Source organism: Phyllobates terribilis, unplaced genomic scaffold, assembly GCF_046119375.1.
Source record: "Phyllobates terribilis strain yellow unplaced genomic scaffold, ASM4611937v1 Scaffold_40__1_contigs__length_11209783, whole genome shotgun sequence".
NCBI lineage: Eukaryota > Metazoa > Chordata > Amphibia > Anura > Dendrobatidae > Phyllobates > Phyllobates terribilis.
The window spans coordinates 6,919,051-6,937,516 of record NW_027362800.1 but is presented as its reverse complement, the minus strand read 5'-3'; the positions used below and the strand labels follow the sequence as shown (position 1 = coordinate 6,937,516).

General features: G+C 43.4%; 9 non-coding genes and 1 pseudogene across 9 annotated transcripts; all 10 read left to right on the top strand.

Moving 5' to 3' along the window:
- Window positions 1-710: 710 nt before the first annotated feature.
- LOC141188858 (U2 spliceosomal RNA) lies at window positions 711-901 on the top strand. The gene has a single exon (XR_012262937.1). It is a non-coding gene; the product is annotated as a U2 spliceosomal RNA (small nuclear RNA).
- Window positions 902-2,023: 1,122 nt separating this feature from the next.
- On the top strand, window positions 2,024-2,214 carry LOC141184372 (U2 spliceosomal RNA). Its single transcript, XR_012259134.1, has one exon. It is a non-coding gene; the product is annotated as a U2 spliceosomal RNA (small nuclear RNA).
- Window positions 2,215-8,606: 6,392 nt separating this feature from the next.
- LOC141185858 (U2 spliceosomal RNA) lies at window positions 8,607-8,807 on the top strand (annotated as a pseudogene).
- Window positions 8,808-9,927: 1,120 nt separating this feature from the next.
- On the top strand, window positions 9,928-10,118 carry LOC141188857 (U2 spliceosomal RNA). The gene has a single exon (XR_012262936.1). It is a non-coding gene; the product is annotated as a U2 spliceosomal RNA (small nuclear RNA).
- A 1,120-nt stretch (window positions 10,119-11,238) lies between these two features.
- Window positions 11,239-11,429, top strand: LOC141188856 (U2 spliceosomal RNA). Its single transcript, XR_012262935.1, has one exon. It is a non-coding gene; the product is annotated as a U2 spliceosomal RNA (small nuclear RNA).
- Window positions 11,430-12,551: 1,122 nt separating this feature from the next.
- On the top strand, window positions 12,552-12,742 carry LOC141184096 (U2 spliceosomal RNA). The gene has a single exon (XR_012258884.1). It is a non-coding gene; the product is annotated as a U2 spliceosomal RNA (small nuclear RNA).
- Window positions 12,743-13,861: 1,119 nt separating this feature from the next.
- LOC141184542 (U2 spliceosomal RNA) lies at window positions 13,862-14,052 on the top strand. The gene has a single exon (XR_012259287.1). It is a non-coding gene; the product is annotated as a U2 spliceosomal RNA (small nuclear RNA).
- A 1,121-nt stretch (window positions 14,053-15,173) lies between these two features.
- On the top strand, window positions 15,174-15,364 carry LOC141188855 (U2 spliceosomal RNA). The gene has a single exon (XR_012262934.1). It is a non-coding gene; the product is annotated as a U2 spliceosomal RNA (small nuclear RNA).
- A 1,121-nt stretch (window positions 15,365-16,485) lies between these two features.
- LOC141188853 (U2 spliceosomal RNA) lies at window positions 16,486-16,676 on the top strand. Its single transcript, XR_012262932.1, has one exon. It is a non-coding gene; the product is annotated as a U2 spliceosomal RNA (small nuclear RNA).
- A 1,121-nt stretch (window positions 16,677-17,797) lies between these two features.
- LOC141188852 (U2 spliceosomal RNA) lies at window positions 17,798-17,988 on the top strand. The gene has a single exon (XR_012262931.1). It is a non-coding gene; the product is annotated as a U2 spliceosomal RNA (small nuclear RNA).
- Window positions 17,989-18,466: the final 478 nt, after the last annotated feature.

Sequence of the window (18,466 nt, the reverse complement as noted above, 5' to 3'; positions counted from 1 at the left end):
TCACCTGAGCTAACAGGTATGTGAGCTGGTTACTCTGCTGCGCTTAAAATTTCTTTTTTGGTTTGCTACAATGCCTTTTCTGAAACGTTGTCTCCCTCTGCTGGAACACTGACTTCTTTCATTTAATGCCTGCAGACTATAAAAGAGAAACCAACCCAAAAAGTTTGGTTGATTAGTCTGTGGCATTCTTTTAAACTGTTGCTTATGGCGGTCTCTGTGAGCTTCTCAGTGACATTCAGCCATCCAGGTATCCCGCCTGCAGTAGACGGAATGTGGCAATGGAACGCTGGCTGCGCGTGTCATAATAGGCTCTGAGCCTTTATATACCTGCGCACAGCAGCAGCCACCTTCAGTCTGCTGCTGGACAGCCAGCAGCAGCAGCAGCAGGAGAGGTAATTAATCAGCAACCCTCCTGCTAAGGGTAGACAGCTGCTCTTTCCACCCCCCCCCGCCTTAATTGGTTCTCCTCCCTTCCAACGGTGTTGAGGCGGGTGGGAACAGCCGGGGGTTGAGGGTACTGTGCTAAAAGAGGTGGAGTTATGCAGATCTAAAACGCGTGGATTGCAGCAGCAGCAAGCCGAAAAGTGCAGGCATGTGAGGGATCTAGAGGTTGACAGCATGTCTTCTTAACGGGAGTCCAGGTGGCCATCTCCACAAATGGACATTTCAGAATCCTTGGGTGGCACCGTAGTCGGAAACCAATTCTGGTTATCGCTTCTCGGCCTTTTGGCTAAGATCAAGTGTAGTATCTGTTCTTATCAGTTTAATATCTGATACGTCCCCTATCTGGGGACCATATATTAAATGGATTTTTAGAACAGGGAGATGGAAAAAGAGCTTGCTCTGTCCACTCCACGCATTGACCTGGTATTGCAGTATCTCCAGGACCGGTGCACCCCTTCTTTAATGCAGTTTCTAAAATCAGAAAGAATTGAATTCAATGCTTTTTGTTCATTTTGCTTGTTTGTCGGATTTTGGGATGGACTCTTTGGCTTTGCTTTTCTTCTCCTCATTGGATTTTTCATGTTAAAAGTTGCAGAAGCCAGATGACAAGCTCATTTTGGTTCAACTTCAGCAACTGTGCATTGCATTGCCATGTAATGTAATGTAATGCAATGCTATCTATCTAGCTCTCCCTCTATACTTCCTTTTGGATAAACAGACATATTAGGCAAGCATTTTGGAGCTTTCACCTAAATAACTACAGGTGGTGAGATAAGCTGCACAATATAATTGACCTTTCAGTATATTGTTGCACACACACCATCTATTTAGCAAATGCCCTTGTTATCAACAGCAGCCTTTTAAACTCACCTGAGCTAACAGGTATGTGAGCTGGTTACTCTGCTGCGCTTAAAATTTCTTTTTTGGTTTGCTACAATGCCTTTTCTGAAACGTTGTCTCCCTCTGCTGGAACACTGACTTCTTTCATTTAATGCCTGCAGACTATAAAAGAGAAACCAACCCAAAAAGTTTGGTTGATTAGTCTGTGGCATTCTTTTAAACTGTTGCTTATGGCGGTCTCTGTGAGCTTCTCAGTGACATTCAGCCATCCAGGTATCCCGCCTGCAGTAGACGGAATGTGGCAATGGAACGCTGGCTGCACGTGTCATAATAGGCTCTGAGCCTTTATATACCTGCGCACAGCAGCAGCCACCTTCAGTCTGCTGCTGGACAGCCAGCAGCAGCAGCAGCAGGAGAGGTAATTAATCAGCAACCCTCCTGCTAAGGGTAGACAGCTGCTCGTTCCACCCCCCCCCCCCGCCTTAATTGGTTCTCCTCCCTTCCAACGGTGTTGAGGCGGGTGGGAACAGCCGGGGGTTGAGGGTACTGTGCTAAAAGAGGTGGAGTTATGCAGATCTAAAACGCGTGGATTGCAGCAGCAGCAAGCCGAAAAGTGCAGGCATATGAGGGATCTAGAGGTTGACAGCATGTCTTCTTAACGGGAGTCCAGGTGGCCATCTCCACAAATGGACTTTTCAGAATCCTTGGGTGGCACCGTAGTCGGAAACCAATTCTGGTTATCGCTTCTCGGCCTTTTGGCTAAGATCAAGTGTAGTATCTGTTCTTATCAGTTTAATATCTGATACGTTCCCTATCTGGGGACCATATATTAAATGGATTTTTAGAACAGGGAGATGGAAAAAGAGCTTGCTCTGTCCACTCCACGCATTGACCTGGTATTGCAGTATCTCCAGGACCGGTGCACCCCTTCTTTAATGCAGTTTCTAAAATCAGAAAGAATTGAATTCAATGCTTTTTGTTCATTTTGCTTGTTTGTCGGATTTTGGGATGGACTCTTTGGCTTTGCTTTTCTTCTCCTCATTGGATTTTTCATGTTAAAAGTTGCAGAAGCCAGATGACAAGCTCATTTTGGTTCAACTTCAGCAACTGTGCATTGCATTGCCATGTAATGTAATGTAATGCAATGCTATCTATCTAGCTCTCCCTCTATACTTCCTTTTGGATAAACAGACATATTAGGCAAGCATTTTGGAGCTTTCACCTAAATAACTACAGGTGGTGAGATAAGCTCCACAATATAATTGACCTTTCAGTATATTGTTGCACACACACCATCTATTTAGCAAATGCCCTTGTTATCAACAGCAGCCTTTTAAACTCACCTGAGCTAACAGGTATGTGAGCTGGTTACTCTGCTGCGCTTAAAATTTCTTTTTTGGTTTGCTACAATGCCTTTTCTGAAACGTTGTCTCCCTCTGCTGGAACACTGACTTCTTTCATTTAATGCCTGCAGACTATAAAAGAGAAACCAACCCAAAAAGTTTGGTTGATTAGTCTGTGGCATTCTTTTAAACTGTTGCTTATGGCGGTCTCTGTGAGCTTCTCAGTGACATTCAGCCATCCAGGTATCCCGCCTGCAGTAGACGGAATGTGGCAATGGAACGCTGGCTGCGCGTGTCATAATAGGCTCTGAGCCTTTATATACCTGCGCACAGCAGCAGCCACCTTCAGTCTGCTGCTGGACAGCCAGCAGCAGCAGCAGCAGGAGAGGTAATTAATCAGCAACCCTCCTGCTAAGGGTAGACAGCTGCTCGTTCCACCCCCCCCCCGCCTTAATTGGTTCTCCTCCCTTCCAACAGTGTTGAGGCGGGTGGGAACAGCCGGGGGTTGAGGGTACTGTGCTAAAAGAGGTGGAGATATGCAGATCTAAAACGCGTGGATTGCAGCAGCAGCAAGCCGAAAAGTGCAGGCATGTGAGGGATCTAGAGGTTGACAGCATGTCTTCTTAACGGGAGTCCAGGTGGCCATCTCCACAAATGGACTTTTCAGAATCCTTGGGTGGCACCGTAGTCGGAAACCAATTCTGGTTATCGCTTCTCGGCCTTTTGGCTGAGACCAAGTGCTTCACAGCAGGAGGTTTCAGTTGAAGGGTACCCAGGTACCCCTCTCCTTGGCCTGGCAGGATCGTCCACTTCGGTGGGCTTCACCTGCCTGCTGCTATTAGGGAGAGGGATTAGTCCTAGGGTAACGGGCAGCGATCCCCCAGCCTTCAGGTGCTTTATCACAAAGCTCTGAAGGCGCAGATTGCAGGCGGTTGCAATTTGCATTTTGTTGCGCCATACCATGGAGGTTGACCCCAACCTCGTGCCTCTATATGCGAGGCTCAAGAACACCATAAGGGTCCGCTTTACGGCTGGTGGTTCCGATATGCGGAATCTGGGATATGTAGTCCAGGACGTGCTTGAGAAACTGCTCCACGTCAGAACCAACGAAATCCTTTCTATCCAGGATTATCCTCGACGTGGAGACTATGATGTAACCTTTACTGGCGAAGGTATTTTCAAAGATGTTTTGTCCAGAGTTAAGTCGGTAGAAAATAGCCCTGGTCTAAAAGGGATTCAGATTATCGAGCACGTCCTGGATGAGGTAAAGATGGTGGTTGTGAAAATCTTCTCACCCTTCATAACGGCACCAGAGATTATTTCCTTTTTGTCAGTTTATTTTAAAAGTGTGAAATTGATTGGGAAAGTGTTGAATGAGTTTAACATCTGGACCTCAAAATGGAAGTTTTTAGTAAAATGTGAAAGAGACCCAAAATTCCCTGGAGGTGTGAGACTTCCTCCAGCTCGATTTAAAATAGGGCAAACTAATGGGGATTTTTTTTTCTCAGGAATGCCACTTTTCTGTAGGTATTGTGGTCTCTATGGGCACTCTAAGGATAGTTGTGGTGCCACTTGTAGAAATTGTGCCAGTACTGAACATGACACAAAGGAGTGCCCAAATGAAAAAAAATGCTCTTTTTGTCGGACACCTGGTCATTTCTATTTTTCTTGCCCTCACAGGTTCAGAGAGGATGAACAAAAACAAAAGGAGAAGTCCAAGACATCCGGGAATGGACGGGCCAATCAGACCACCCCTCAGGAGGAGGAACAGCAACCTGGAGCCTCGGGAGGTGATAAGGGCGCTTCGACTAGTAACAATCCCTCCGAGTCAATGACAGGTAACTCACAGGAGCCCAGGAGATGGCTGAAAGACCATAAGGAGGCTAAAAGGAAGGCTGAGAAAGATCATAAAGGGGCGGTCGGTAAGGCCAAAAAAGAGCGCCAAAAGGCTGACACCGAGCCCAAAATTCCCACTGGGTCTCACGAGAGCGAGGGCGGTACGTGGCATTTGGTGAGGTCTCATAATAAGAAAAAGAATGGTTCCGTGGAGGTGGCTAATAGGGAGGAGATGGATACATCCCCTCACGGGGGTGTAGACTCTGGAATCCCGAGGTCCCGGGGCTCTGCTGCCCCAGGTGGGGCCCCGAACCTGGCTGCCTCCGGGGACTCTGAGGCTCCGCCATGTGCGCAGCCTGCCCCTGTGTTACGACCCTCTGCGGGTCAGCAGGGGAGTGCGGAGCCTCTCGGAGACCCACCTGACGAGGACCTAAATGGTCAGCCTATGGAGACCCAGTGTAACCTTTCTCTCAATATCCTTCCGAGCTACACCCCAGTAGCGTCGGGTCTTAATTTAAGTGAATGTTCCTTCTCCGATGATGAAGACTCTTTGATAACGGTGGATTCAGAAGAGGGCGTTGGTGAAAGTCCAAGTGGTCTGATCCGTCCATCGGATAGGTAAAGTCCAGTTTTTGTTTCTTCCTAACCATTTGTTATGATGGCTGACATTAGTGGTGTTTCCCTCAATGTGAGAGGCATAGGATCCAAGACCAGAAGAGCTACTGTTTTACATTTTTTAACCTGTTTTACAGCTTCTGTTTTCTTTTTACAAGAATGTCATATCCCTCATAAGATTTCTTACAAAAAATATAAGGAAGAGTGGAAACATGGTCCATCGGTCTGGTCTGGATCAAATGCAACCGGATCAGCCGGGGTAGCTATACTTTTTAAGGGAAATGTGTCTATTGATTTTATCCAAGATATTTTACCGGGTCGTATTCTTTTAGTTAAGGCTTTTATTGATGGGACAAGATGGCAGTTTTTAAATTTTTATGGGTCACCTGATAAAAATGAAAGGGCTGATATGCTGGAAATTTTACCTTTATTTATTAACATTTCTGAACCTTTTATCCTGGCAGGTGATTTTAATTGTATTTTAAAAGGCGAAAGCCGACGCTCCGGTTCCGTGAGTAGAAATTATGACAAAACGTCTGGAATGTTAAGCAATATTATAAATGATTGTAAATTAACTGATGTGTATAAAGAATGTAACAAGGATAGCCCTATAGACGCTGGTTTCACCTGGAGCAATTCTACATGTAGCTCCAGGATAGATTTTGTTTTAGGTTCAGAAAAAATACTGCCACTGAAATGTGAAGTTTTAACTAATATTCTCTCAGATCACAAGGTTTTATCTTTTAGAGTGAGGATTAATGGAAAGAAGAAATGTGGTAAGAAATCTTGGAAATTGAATGTGTCCCTTTTAAAAGATCCACAAATTTTATCGGATTTTATTGAGTTTTATGTAAAGTGTAGAAAAAGGAAAAACCCCAATATTTCTTTTAGCTCCTGGTGGGATAGAATGAAAATAAGCATTAAAGATTTCTTTATTAAGAAAAGCATACAAAAAGCTAAAGAAAAGTTTGAGATCTATAATTTTCTTAATATCAGGTTACAGACATTGTACAAATTCAAAGACAATGGTCTGGATGTAGGTAATGATATATTGAGTCTTAAAGGAGAAATTTCAAAGTGGTTGGAACAAAAAGGAAAAGAACTGATTTTTCGTTCAAAGGTAAAACACGTAGAAGAGGATGAGACTTGTTCCAGGTATTTTTTTAAGAAAAACAAACAGGCAAAAACAATAATTGATAACATAGATGGAGATAATAATATCAACGTTATATTGGATAAGGTAAATGTCTATTTTAATGATCTTTTTAATGTAAAAACTGTAGACCATGATTTAATACACACTTTCCTGGGGGAGATCAAGTCCACCCTAGATGCTGATGCCCAAAGTTTTTTATCCCAACCTCTAGTTGAGGAAGAGATTTTAGAAACCATGAAGAGTTTTAAAAATGGTAAAGTGCCGGGCCCTGATGGTATCCCCATAGAGTTTTATATAAGTTTTTATGATATTTTAAAAGATGATTTGTTTAATTTGTTTTCCGAAGTTTTTAATAATAAGGTTTTACTCAACTCATGGAAGAAAGGTGAGGTATCACTACTATACAAAAAAGGTGACAAAACGGATCTTAAAAACTGGAGGCCGATAACTCTTTTAAATAGTGATTACAAAATTATGGCTAAGATCTGTGCAAATCGGTTGAAAAAGGTGATACATAAAGTAATTCATGCAAATCAGGTATGCGGGGTACCTGGGCGTAGTATCTGGGACAATTTAAACCTGGTGAAAGATTGTATTGAAGATGTAAAAACCAGAAAGACAAAGATGTCAATCCTAGCGGTGGATTTTGAGAAAGCTTTTGACCGCGTGTCTCATTTTTATCTTTTTAAAGTTTTAGAAAAAATGGGCATTCCGGGTGGGTTTTTATTGTCTCTTAAAGCTTTTTATAATGATTGTACGAGTAAGATTTTAGTTAATGGTTTTAAAACAAAAGAGGTAGTTTTAAAATCAGGGGTGAAGCAGGGTTGCCCTTTGTCCCCCCTGCTTTTTATATGTGCTATAGAACCCCTTTTATGTACAATACGCCAGGATAAGCAAATATGTGGAGTACCCTTACCCGGAGGGAACGGTCTACAAGTTAAAGTTGTAAGCTATATGGATGATGTAGCAGTGTTTGGATGTGATGTACCTTCAATACAAAAAACGATAAGCCAAATTCAGTCTTTTTGTACAGTTTCCGGTTTTAAAATTAATCTTACTAAATGTAATATTTTAAATGTCGGGGGGATGCGTTTACATGATGTACCAATTGCAGTTACAGATTCCATTACTATTTTAGGTGTTTCTTTTAATGAATCTAATAATGGTTTTAATAGCTGGGATGCGGCAGCACAGAAAATTAATCAGAAAATCTGCATGTGGAATATGAGAAAGCTGTCAATGGAAGGTAAAGTTCTGATTGTAAAAATGGTGATATTACCTATCCTGTTATATCTTAGTTTGGTGTTCCCCCCTCCTACAAATTTGTTGAAACGAATTACAAAAGTATGTTTTACCTTTTTTTGGGGCTCAAAAATGGAGAAACTCAAAAGAGAAATTGTGACAAAGCCAAAGGTTAAAGGTGGGAAAGATTTCCCTGTTTTAGATAAGTTTCTTTTAATACATTTTTTCTGTTTCTGTTTTAAAACCCTTTTTAAAGATAATTACCTTTCCTATTTTATGCGTTTTAACACTGGTTTTCTCATGAGAAGGTTTGGTTGGTTTGAAACGGTTTTATCCTTTCCTTATGCTTTTAACCTACCTGAACATTATGAGATTTTAAAGAAAATTATTCTTGATTTTAATTTGAATAAGAAACAGACAGGGGATCTATGTAACAGCAAGACACTACTCAAACAAATTAGTACTGATGTGACGTTGTGTGATATTGAACGTTATGATGATGACAAAACTGTACACATATGGAAAATGATTAACGCCCCTTATCTTTTTAATGTACAGAAAGACATGTCTTGGAGCTGCGCACACCACTGTCTTCCTTGCCGGGCATTCCAGTACAGAAGAGGTTTTGTGAGGTCTGCCATCTGCCCAAGAGAAGGTTGTCAAGAAGAAGAGACAGTGAAGCATCTTTTATGGACTTGTGCTTTTGCTAAAGAGTTCTGGAGAAGATTAATCCCCCTGCTGGAGAAAATGGTGGACCTCAAGGACTTTAATTTTGCATCAGTGTTATATGGTCTTCTGGAATGCCCAACAATGGACCAAAAAATAATGGCGTGGAAGACAGTGAATTGTGCCAAGATAGCGCTCTGGAATGCTAGAAATATTGCTGTTTTTAAACATGAAATGTTACCAGTAGATGATGTTTTAGCCTTTTGTAAAAGTGAAATGTACATATACTATTTATTGGACAGGAAAAAGAATGTAACGTTGGCAGGCAAATGGCTTTTTAACCTATGGAATATTTGAAGTCTTGTAAAATTTGCTGTGATGGAATTTTTCTTTTTCTTTGAAGTCCCGAAAGTGTAATGTGGATGTAATGGTTTTATTTCTGTAATTTGTTAAATTTTAAATAAACGGTTTTTATCCCCATGTGGGGGATAGCCAAATTAAAAAAAAAAAAATCTGTTCTTATCAGTTTAATATCTGATACGTCCCCTATCTGGGGACCATATATTAAATGGATTTTTAGAACAGGGAGATGGAAAAAGAGCTTGCTCTGTCCACTCCACGCATTGACCTGGTATTGCAGTATCTCCAGGACCGGTGCACCCCTTCTTTAATGCAGTTTCTAAAATCAGAAAGAATTGAATTCAATGCTTTTTGTTCATTTTGCTTGTTTGTCGGATTTTGGGATGGACTCTTTGGCTTTACTTTTCTTCTCCTCATTGGATTTTTCATGTTAAAAGTTGCAGAAGCCAGATGACAAGCTCATTTTGGTTCAACTTCAGCAACTGTGCATTGCATTGCCATGTAATGTAATGTAATGCAATGCTATCTATCTAGCTCTCCCTCTATACTTCCTTTTGGATAAACAGACATATTAGGCAAGCATTTTGGAGCTTTCACCTAAATAACTACAGGTGGTGAGATAAGCTGCACAATATAATTGACCTTTCAGTATATTGTTGCACACACACCATCTATTTAGCAAATGCCCTTGTTATCAACAGCAGCCTTTTAAACTCACCTGAGCTAACAGGTATGTGAGCTGGTTACTCTGCTGCGCTTAAAATTTCTTTTTTGGTTTGCTACAATGCCTTTTCTGAAACGTTGTCTCCCTCTGCTGGAACACTGACTTCTTTCATTTAATGCCTGCAGACTATAAAAGAGAAACCAACCCAAAAAGTTTGGTTGATTAGTCTGTGGCATTCTTTTAAACTGTTGCTTATGGCGGTCTCTGTGAGCTTCTCAGTGACATTCAGCCATCCAGGTATCCCGCCTGCAGTAGACGGAATGTGGCAATGGAACGCTGGCTGCACGTGTCATAATAGGCTCTGAGCCTTTATATACCTGCGCACAGCAGCAGCCACCTTCAGTCTGCTGCTGGACAGCCAGCAGCAGCAGCAGCAGGAGAGGTAATTAATCAGCAACCCTCCTGCTAAGGGTAGACAGCTGCTCGTTCCACCCCCCCCCCGCCTTAATTGGTTCTCCTCCCTTCCAACGGTGTTGAGGCGGGTGGGAACAGCCGGGGGTTGAGGGTACTGTGCTAAAAGAGGTGGAGTTATGCAGATCTAAAACGCGTGGATTGCAGCAGCAGCAAGCCGAAAAGTGCAGGCATGTGAGGGATCTAGAGGTTGACAGCATGTCTTCTTAACGGGAGTCCAGGTGGCCATCTCCACAAATGGACTTTTCAGAATCCTTGGGTGGCACCGTAGTCGGAAACCAATTCTGGTTATCGCTTCTCGGCCTTTTGGCTAAGATCAAGTGTAGTATCTGTTCTTATCAGTTTAATATCTGATACGTCCCCTATCTGGGGACCATATATTAAATGGATTTTTAGAACAGGGAGATGGAAAAAGAGCTTGCTCTGTCCACTCCACGCATTGACCTGGTATTGCAGTATCTCCAGGACCGGTGCACCCCTTCTTTAATGCAGTTTCTAAAATCAGAAAGAATTGAATTCAATGCTTTTTGTTCATTTTGCTTGTTTGTCGGATTTTGGGATGGACTCTTTGGCTTTGCTTTTCTTCTCCTCATTGGATTTTTCATGTTAAAAGTTGCAGAAGCCAGATGACAAGCTCATTTTGGTTCAACTTCAGCAACTGTGCATTGCATTGCCATGTAATGTAATGTAATGCAATGCTATCTATCTAGCTCTCCCTCTATACTTCCTTTTGGATAAACAGACATATTAGGCAAGCATTTTGGAGCTTTCACCTAAATAACTACAGATGGTGAGATAAGCTGCACAATATAATTGACCTTTCAGTATATTGTTGCACACACACCATCTATTTAGCAAATGCCCTTGTTATCAACAGCAGCCTTTTAAACTCACCTGAGCTAACAGGTATGTGAGCTGGTTACTCTGCTGCGCTTAAAATTTCTTTTTTGGTTTGCTACAATGCCTTTTCTGAAACGTTGTCTCCCTCTGCTGGAACACTGACTTCTTTCATTTAATGCCTGCAGACTATAAAAGAGAAACCAACCCAAAAAGTTTGGTTGATTAGTCTGTGGCATTCTTTTAAACTGTTGCTTATGGCGGTCTCTGTGAGCTTCTCAGTGACATTCAGCCATCCAGGTATCCCGCCTGCAGTAGACGGAATGTGGCAATGGAACGCTGGCTGCGCGTGTCATAATAGGCTCTGAGCCTTTATATACCTGCGCACAGCAGCAGCCACCTTCAGTCTGCTGCTGGACAGCCAGCAGCAGCAGCAGCAGGAGAGGTAATTAATCAGCAACCCTCCTGCTAAGGGTAGACAGCTGCTCGTTCCACCCCCCCCCCGCCTTAATTGGTTCTCCTCCCTTCCAACGGTGTTGAGGCGGGTGGGAACAGCCGGGGGTTGAGGGTACTGTGCTAAAAGAGGTGGAGTTATGCAGATCTAAAACGTGTGGATTGCAGCAGCAGCAAGCCGAAAAGTGCAGGCATGTGAGGGATCTAGAGGTTGACAGCATGTCTTCTTAACGGGAGTCCAGGTGGCCATCTCCACAAATGGACTTTTCAGAATCCTTGGGTGGCACCGTAGTCGGAAACCAATTCTGGTTATCGCTTCTCGGCCTTTTGGCTAAGATCAAGTGTAGTATCTGTTCTTATCAGTTTAATATCTGATACGTCCCCTATCTGGGGACCATATATTAAATGGATTTTTAGAACAGGGAGATGGAAAAAGAGCTTGCTCTGTCCACTCCACGCATTGACCTGGTATTGCAGTATCTCCAGGACCGGTGCACCCCTTCTTTAATGCAGTTTCTAAAATCAGAAAGAATTGAATTCAATGCTTTTTGTTCATTTTGCTTGTTTGTCGGATTTTGGGATGGACTCTTTGGCTTTGCTTTTCTTCTCCTCATTGGATTTTTCATGTTAAAAGTTGCAGAAGCCAGATGACAAGCTCATTTTGGTTCAACTTCAGCAACTGTGCATTGCATTGCCATGTAATGTAATGTAATGCAATGCTATCTATCTAGCTCTCCCTCTATACTTCCTTTTGGATAAACAGACATATTAGGCAAGCATTTTGGAGCTTTCACCTAAATAACTACAGGTGGTGAGATAAGCTGCACAATATAATTGACCTTTCAGTATATTGTTGCACACACACCATCTATTTAGCAAATGCCCTTGTTATCAACAGCAGCCTTTTAAACTCACCTGAGCTAACAGGTATGTGAGCTGGTTACTCTGCTGCGCTTAAAATTTCTTTTTTGGTTTGCTACAATGCCTTTTCTGAAACGTTGTCTCCCTCTGCTGGAACACTGACTTCTTTCATTTAATGCCTGCAGACTATAAAAGAGAAACCAACCCAAAAAGTTTGGTTGATTAGTCTGTGGCATTCTTTTAAACTGTTGCTTATGGCGGTCTCTGTGAGCTTCTCAGTGACATTCAGCCATCCAGGTATCCCGCCTGCAGTAGACGGAATGTGGCAATGGAACGCTGGCTGCGCGTGTCATAATAGGCTCTGAGTCTTTATATACCTGCGCACAGCAGCAGCCACCTTCAGTCTGCTGCTGGACAGCCAGCAGCAGCAGCAGCAGGAGAGGTAATTAATCAGCAACCCTCCTGCTAAGGGTAGACAGCTGCTCGTTCCACCCCCCCCCCCCGCCTTAATTGGTTCTCCTCCCTTCCAACGGTGTTGAGGCGGGTGGGAACAGCCGGGGGTTGAGGGTACTGTGCTAAAAGAGGTGGAGTTATGCAGATCTAAAACGCGTGGATTGCAGCAGCAGCAAGCCGAAAAGTGCAGGCATGTGAGGGATCTAGAGGTTGACAGCATGTCTTCTTAACGGGAGTCCAGGTGGCCATCTCCACAAATGGACTTTTCAGAATCCTTGGGTGGCACCGTAGTCGGAAACCAATTCTGGTTATCGCTTCTCGGCCTTTTGGCTAAGATCAAGTGTAGTATCTGTTCTTATCAGTTTAATATCTGATACGTCCCCTATCTGGGGACCATAAATTAAATGGATTTTTAGAACAGGGAGATGGAAAAAGAGCTTGCTCTGTCCACTCCACGCATTGACCTGGTATTGCAGTATCTCCAGGACCGGTGCACCCCTTCTTTAATGCAGTTTCTAAAATCAGAAAGAATTGAATTCAATGCTTTTTGTTCATTTTGCTTGTTTGTCGGATTTTGGGATGGACTCTTTGGCTTTGCTTTTCTTCTCCTCATTGGATTTTTCATGTTAAAAGTTGCAGAAGCCAGATGACAAGCTCATTTTGGTTCAACTTCAGCAACTGTGCATTGCATTGCCATGTAATGTAATGTAATGCAATGCTATCTATCTAGCTCTCCCTCTATACTTCCTTTTGGATAAACAGACATATTAGGCAAGCATTTTGGAGCTTTCACCTAAATAACTACAGGTGGTGAGATAAGCTGCACAATATAATTGACCTTTCAGTATATTGTTGCACACACACCATCTATTTAGCAAATGCCCTTGTTATCAACAGCAGCCTTTTAAACTCACCTGAGCTAACAGGTATGTGAGCTGGTTACTCTGCTGCGCTTAAAATTTCTTTTTTGGTTTGCTACAATGCCTTTTCTGAAACGTTGTCTCCCTCTGCTGGAACACTGACTTCTTTCATTTAATGCCTGCAGACTATAAAAGAGAAACCAACCCAAAAAGTTTGGTTGATTAGTCTGTGGCATTCTTTTAAACTGTTGCTTATGGCGGTCTCTGTGAGCTTCTCAGTGACATTCAGCCATCCAGGTATCCCGCCTGCAGTAGACGGAATGTGGCAATGGAACGCTGGCTGCGCGTGTCATAATAGGCTCTGAGCCTTTATATACCTGCGCACAGCAGCAGCCACCTTCAGTCTGCTGCTGGACAGCCAGCAGCAGCAGCAGGAGAGGTAATTAATCAGCAACCCTCCTGCTAAGGGTAGACAGCTGCTCGTTCCACCCCCCCCCCCCGCCTTAATTGGTTCTCCTCCCTTCCAACGGTGTTGAGGCGGGTGGGAACAGCCGGGGGTAGAGGGTACTGTGCTAAAAGAGGTGGAGTTATGCAGATCTAAAACGCGTGGATTGCAGCAGCAGCAAGCCGAAAAGTGCAGGCATGTGAGGGATCTAGAGGTTGACAGCATGTCTTCTTAACGGGAGTCCAGGTGGCCATCTCCACAAATGGACTTTTCAGAATCCTTGGGTGGCACCGTAGTCGGAAACCAATTCTGGTTATCGCTTCTCGGCCTTTTGGCTAAGATCAAGTGTAGTATCTGTTCTTATCAGTTTAATATCTGATACGTCCCCTCTCTGGGGACCATATATTAAATGGATTTTTAGAACAGGGAGATGGAAAAAGAGCTTGCTCTGTCCACTCCACGCATTGACCTGGTATTGCAGTATCTCCAGGACCGGTGCACCCCTTCTTTAATGCAGTTTCTAAAATCAGAAAGAATTGAATTCAATGCTTTTTGTTCATTTTGCTTGTTTGTCGGATTTTGAGATGGACTCTTTGGCTTTGCTTTTCTTCTCCTCATTGGATTTTTCATGTTAAAAGTTGCAGAAGCCAGATGACAAGCTCATTTTGGTTCAACTTCAGCAACTGTGCATTGCATTGCCATGTAATGTAATGTAATGCAATGCTATCTATCTAGCTCTCCCTCTATACTTCCTTTTGGATAAACAGACATATTAGGCAAGCATTTTGGAGCTTTCACCTAAATAACTACAGGTGGTGAGATAAGCTGCACAATATAATTGACCTTTCAGTATATTGTTGCACACACACCATCTATTTAGCAAATGCCCTTGTTATCAACAGCAGCCTTTTAAACTCACCTGAGCTAACAGGTATGTGAGCTGGTTACTCTGCTGCGCTTAAAATTTCTTTTTTGGTTTGCTACAATGCCTTTTCTGAAACGTTGTCTCCCTCTGCTGGAACACTGACTTCTTTCATTTAATGCCTGCAGACTATAAAAGAGAAACCAACCCAAAAAGTTTGGTTGATTAGTCTGTGGCATTCTTTTAAACTGTTGCTTATGGCGGTCTCTGTGAGCTTCTCAGTGACATTCAGCCATCCAGGTATCCCACCTGCAGTAGACGGAATGTGGCAATGGAACGCTGGCTGCGCGTGTCATAATAGGCTCTGAGCCTTTATATAGCTGCGCACAGCAGCAGCCACCTTCAGTCTGCTGCTGGACAGCCAGCAGCAGCAGCAGCAGGAGAGGTAATTAATCAGCATCCCTCCTGCTAAGGGTAGACAGCTGCTCGTTCCACCCCCCCCCCCGCCTTAATTGGTTCTCCTCCCTTCCAACGGTGTTGAGGCGGGTGGGAACAGCCGGGGGTTGAGGGTACTGTGCTAAAAGAGGTGGAGTTATGCAGATCTAAAACGCGTGGATTGCAGCAGCAGCAAGCCGAAAAGTGCAGGCATGTGAGGGATCTAGAGGTTGACAGCATGTCTTCTTAACGGGAGTCCAGGTGGCCATCTCCACAAATGGACTTTTCAGAATCCTTGGGTGGCACCGTAGTCGGAAACCAATTCTGGTTATCGCTTCTCGGCCTTTTGGCTAAGATCAAGTGTAGTATCTGTTCTTATCAGTTTAATATCTGATACGTCCCCTATCTGGGGACCATATATTAAATGGATTTTTAGAACAGGGAGATGGAAAAAGAGCTTGCTCTGTCCACTCCACGCATTGACCTGGTATTGCAGTATCTCCAGGACCGGTGCACCCCTTCTTTAATGCAGTTTCTAAAATCAGAAAGAATTGAATTCAATGCTTTTTGTTCATTTTGCTTGTTTGTCGGATTTTGGGATGGACTCTTTGGCTTTGCTTTTCTTCTCCTCATTGGATTTTTCATGTTAAAAGTTGCAGAAGCCAGATGACAAGCTCATTTTGGTTCAACTTCAGCAACTGTGCATTGCATTGCCATGTAATGTAATGTAATGCAATGCTATCTATCTAGCTCTCCCTCTATACTTCCTTTTGGATAAACAGACATATTAGGCAAGCATTTTGGAGCTTTCACCTAAATAACTACAGGTGGTGAGATAAGCTGCACAATATAATTGACCTTTCAGTATATTGTTGCACACACACCATCTATTTAGCAAATGCCCTTGTTATCAACAGCAGCCTTTTAAACTCACCTGAGCTAACAGGTATGTGAGCTGGTTACTCTGCTGCGCTTAAAATTTCTTTTTTGGTTTGCTACAATGCCTTTTCTGAAACGTTGTCTCCCTCTGCTGGAACACTGACTTCTTTCATTTAATGCCTGCAGACTATAAAAGAGAAACCAACCCAAAAAGTTTGGTTGATTAGTCTGTGGCATTCTTTAAAACTGTTGCTTATGGCGGTCTCTGTGAGCTTCTCAGTGACATTCAGCCATCCAGGTATCCCGCCTGCAGTAGACGGAATGTGGCAATGGAACGCTGGCTGCGCGTGTCATAATAGGCTCTGAGCCTTTATATACCTGCGCACAGCAGCAGCCACCTTCAGTCTGCTGCTGGACAGCCAGCAGCAGCAGCAGCAGGAGAGGTAATTAATCAGCAACCCTCCTGCTAAGGGTAGACAGCTGCTCGTTCCACCCCCCCCCCCGCCTTAATTGGTTCTCCTCCCTTCCAACGGTGTTGAGGCGGGTGGGAACAGCCGGGGGTTGAGGGTACTGTGCTAAAAGAGGTGGAGTTATGCAGATCTAAAACGCGTGGATTGCAGCAGCAGCAAGCCGAAAAGTGCAGGCATGTGAGGGATCTAGAGGTTGACAGCATGTCTTCTTAACGGGAGTCCAGGTGGCCATCTCCACAAATGGACTTTTCAGAATCCTTGGGTGGCACCGTAGTCGGAAACCAATTCTGGTTATCGCTTCTCGGCCTTTTGGCTAAGATCAAGTGTAGTATCTGTTCTTATCAGTTTAATATCTGATACGTCCCCTATCTGGGGACCATATATTAAATGGATTTTTAGAACAGGGAGATGGAAAAAGAGCTTGCTCTGTCCACTCCACGCATTGACCTGGTATTGCAGTATCTCCAGGACCGGTGCACCCCTTCTTTAATGCAGTTTCTAAAATCAGAAAGAATTGAATTCAATGCTTTTTGTTCATTTTGCTTGTTTGTCGGATTTTGGGATGGACTCTTTGGCTTTGCTTTTCTTCTCCTCATTGGATTTTTCATGTTAAAAGTTGCAGAAGCCAGATGACAAGCTCATTTTGGTTCAACTTCAGCAACTGTGCATTGCATTGCCATGTAATGTAATGTAATGCAATGCTATCTATCTAGCTCTCCCTCTATACTTCCTTTTGGATAAACAGACATATTAGGCAAGCATTTTGGAGCTTTCACCTAAATAACTACAGGTGGTGAGATAAGCTGCACAATATAATTGACCTTTCAGTATATTGTTGCACACACACCATCTATTTAGCAAATGCCCTTGTTATCAACAGCAGCCTTTTAAACTCACCTGAGCTAACAGGTATGTGAGCTGGTTACTCTGCTGCGCTTAAAATTTCTTTTTTGGTTTGCTACAATGCCTTTTCTGAAACGTTGTCTCCCTCTGCTGGAACACTGACTTCTTTCATTTAATGCCTGCAGACTATAAAAGAGAAACCAACCCAAAAAGTTTGGTTGATTAGTCTGTGGCATTCTTTAAAACTGTTGCTTATGGCGGTCTCTGTGAGCTTCTCAGTGACATTCAGCCATCCAGGTATCCCGCCTGCAGTAGACGGAATGTGGCAATGGAACGCTGGCTGCGCGTGTCATAATAGGCTCTGAGCCTTTATATACCTGCGCACAGCAGCAGCCACCTTCAGTCTGCTGCTGGACAGCCAGCAGCAGCAGCAGCAGGAGAGGTAATTAATCAGCAACCCTCCTGCTAAGGGTAGACAGCTGCTCGTTCCACCCCCCCCCCCGCCTTAATTGGTTCTCCTCCCTTCCAACGGTGTTGAGGCGGGTGGGAACAGCCGGGGGTTGAGGGTACTGTGCTAAAAGAGGTGGAGTTATGCAGATCTAAAACGCGTGGATTGCAGCAGCAGCAAGCCGAAAAGTGCAGGCATGTGAGGGATCTAGAGGTTGACAGCATGTCTTCTTAACGGGAGTCCAGGTGGCCATCTCCACAAATGGACTTTTCAGAATCCTTGGGTGGCACCGTAGTCGGAAACCAATTCTGGTTATCGCTTCTCGGCCTTTTGGCTAAGATCAAGTGTAGTATCTGTTCTTATCAGTTTAATATCTGATACGTCCCCTATCTGGGGACCATATATTAAATGGATTTTTAGAACAGGGAGATGGAAAAAGAGCTTGCTCTGTCCACTCCACGCATTGACCTGGTATTGCAGTATCTCCAGGACCGGTGCACCCCTTCTTTAATGCAGTTTCTAAAATCAGAAAGAATTGAATTCAATGCTTTTTGTTCATTTTGCTTGTTTGTCGGATTTTGGGATGGACTCTTTGGCTTTGCTTTTCTTCTCCTCATTGGATTTTTCATGTTAAAAGTTGCAGAAGCCAGATGACAAGCTCATTTTGGTTCAACTTCAGCAACTGTGCATTGCATTGCCATGTAATGTAATGTAATGCAATGCTATCTATCTAGCTCTCCCTCTATACTTCCTTTTGGATAAACAGACATATTAGGCAAGCATTTTGGAGCTTTCACCTAAATAACTACAGGTGGTGAGATAAGCTGCACAATATAATTGACCTTTCAGTATATTGTTGCACACACACCATCTATTTAGCAAATGCCCTTGTTATCAACAGCAGCCTTTTAAACTCACCTGAGCTAACAGGTATGTGAGCTGGTTACTCTGCTGCGCTTAAAATTTCTTTTTTGGTTTGCTAC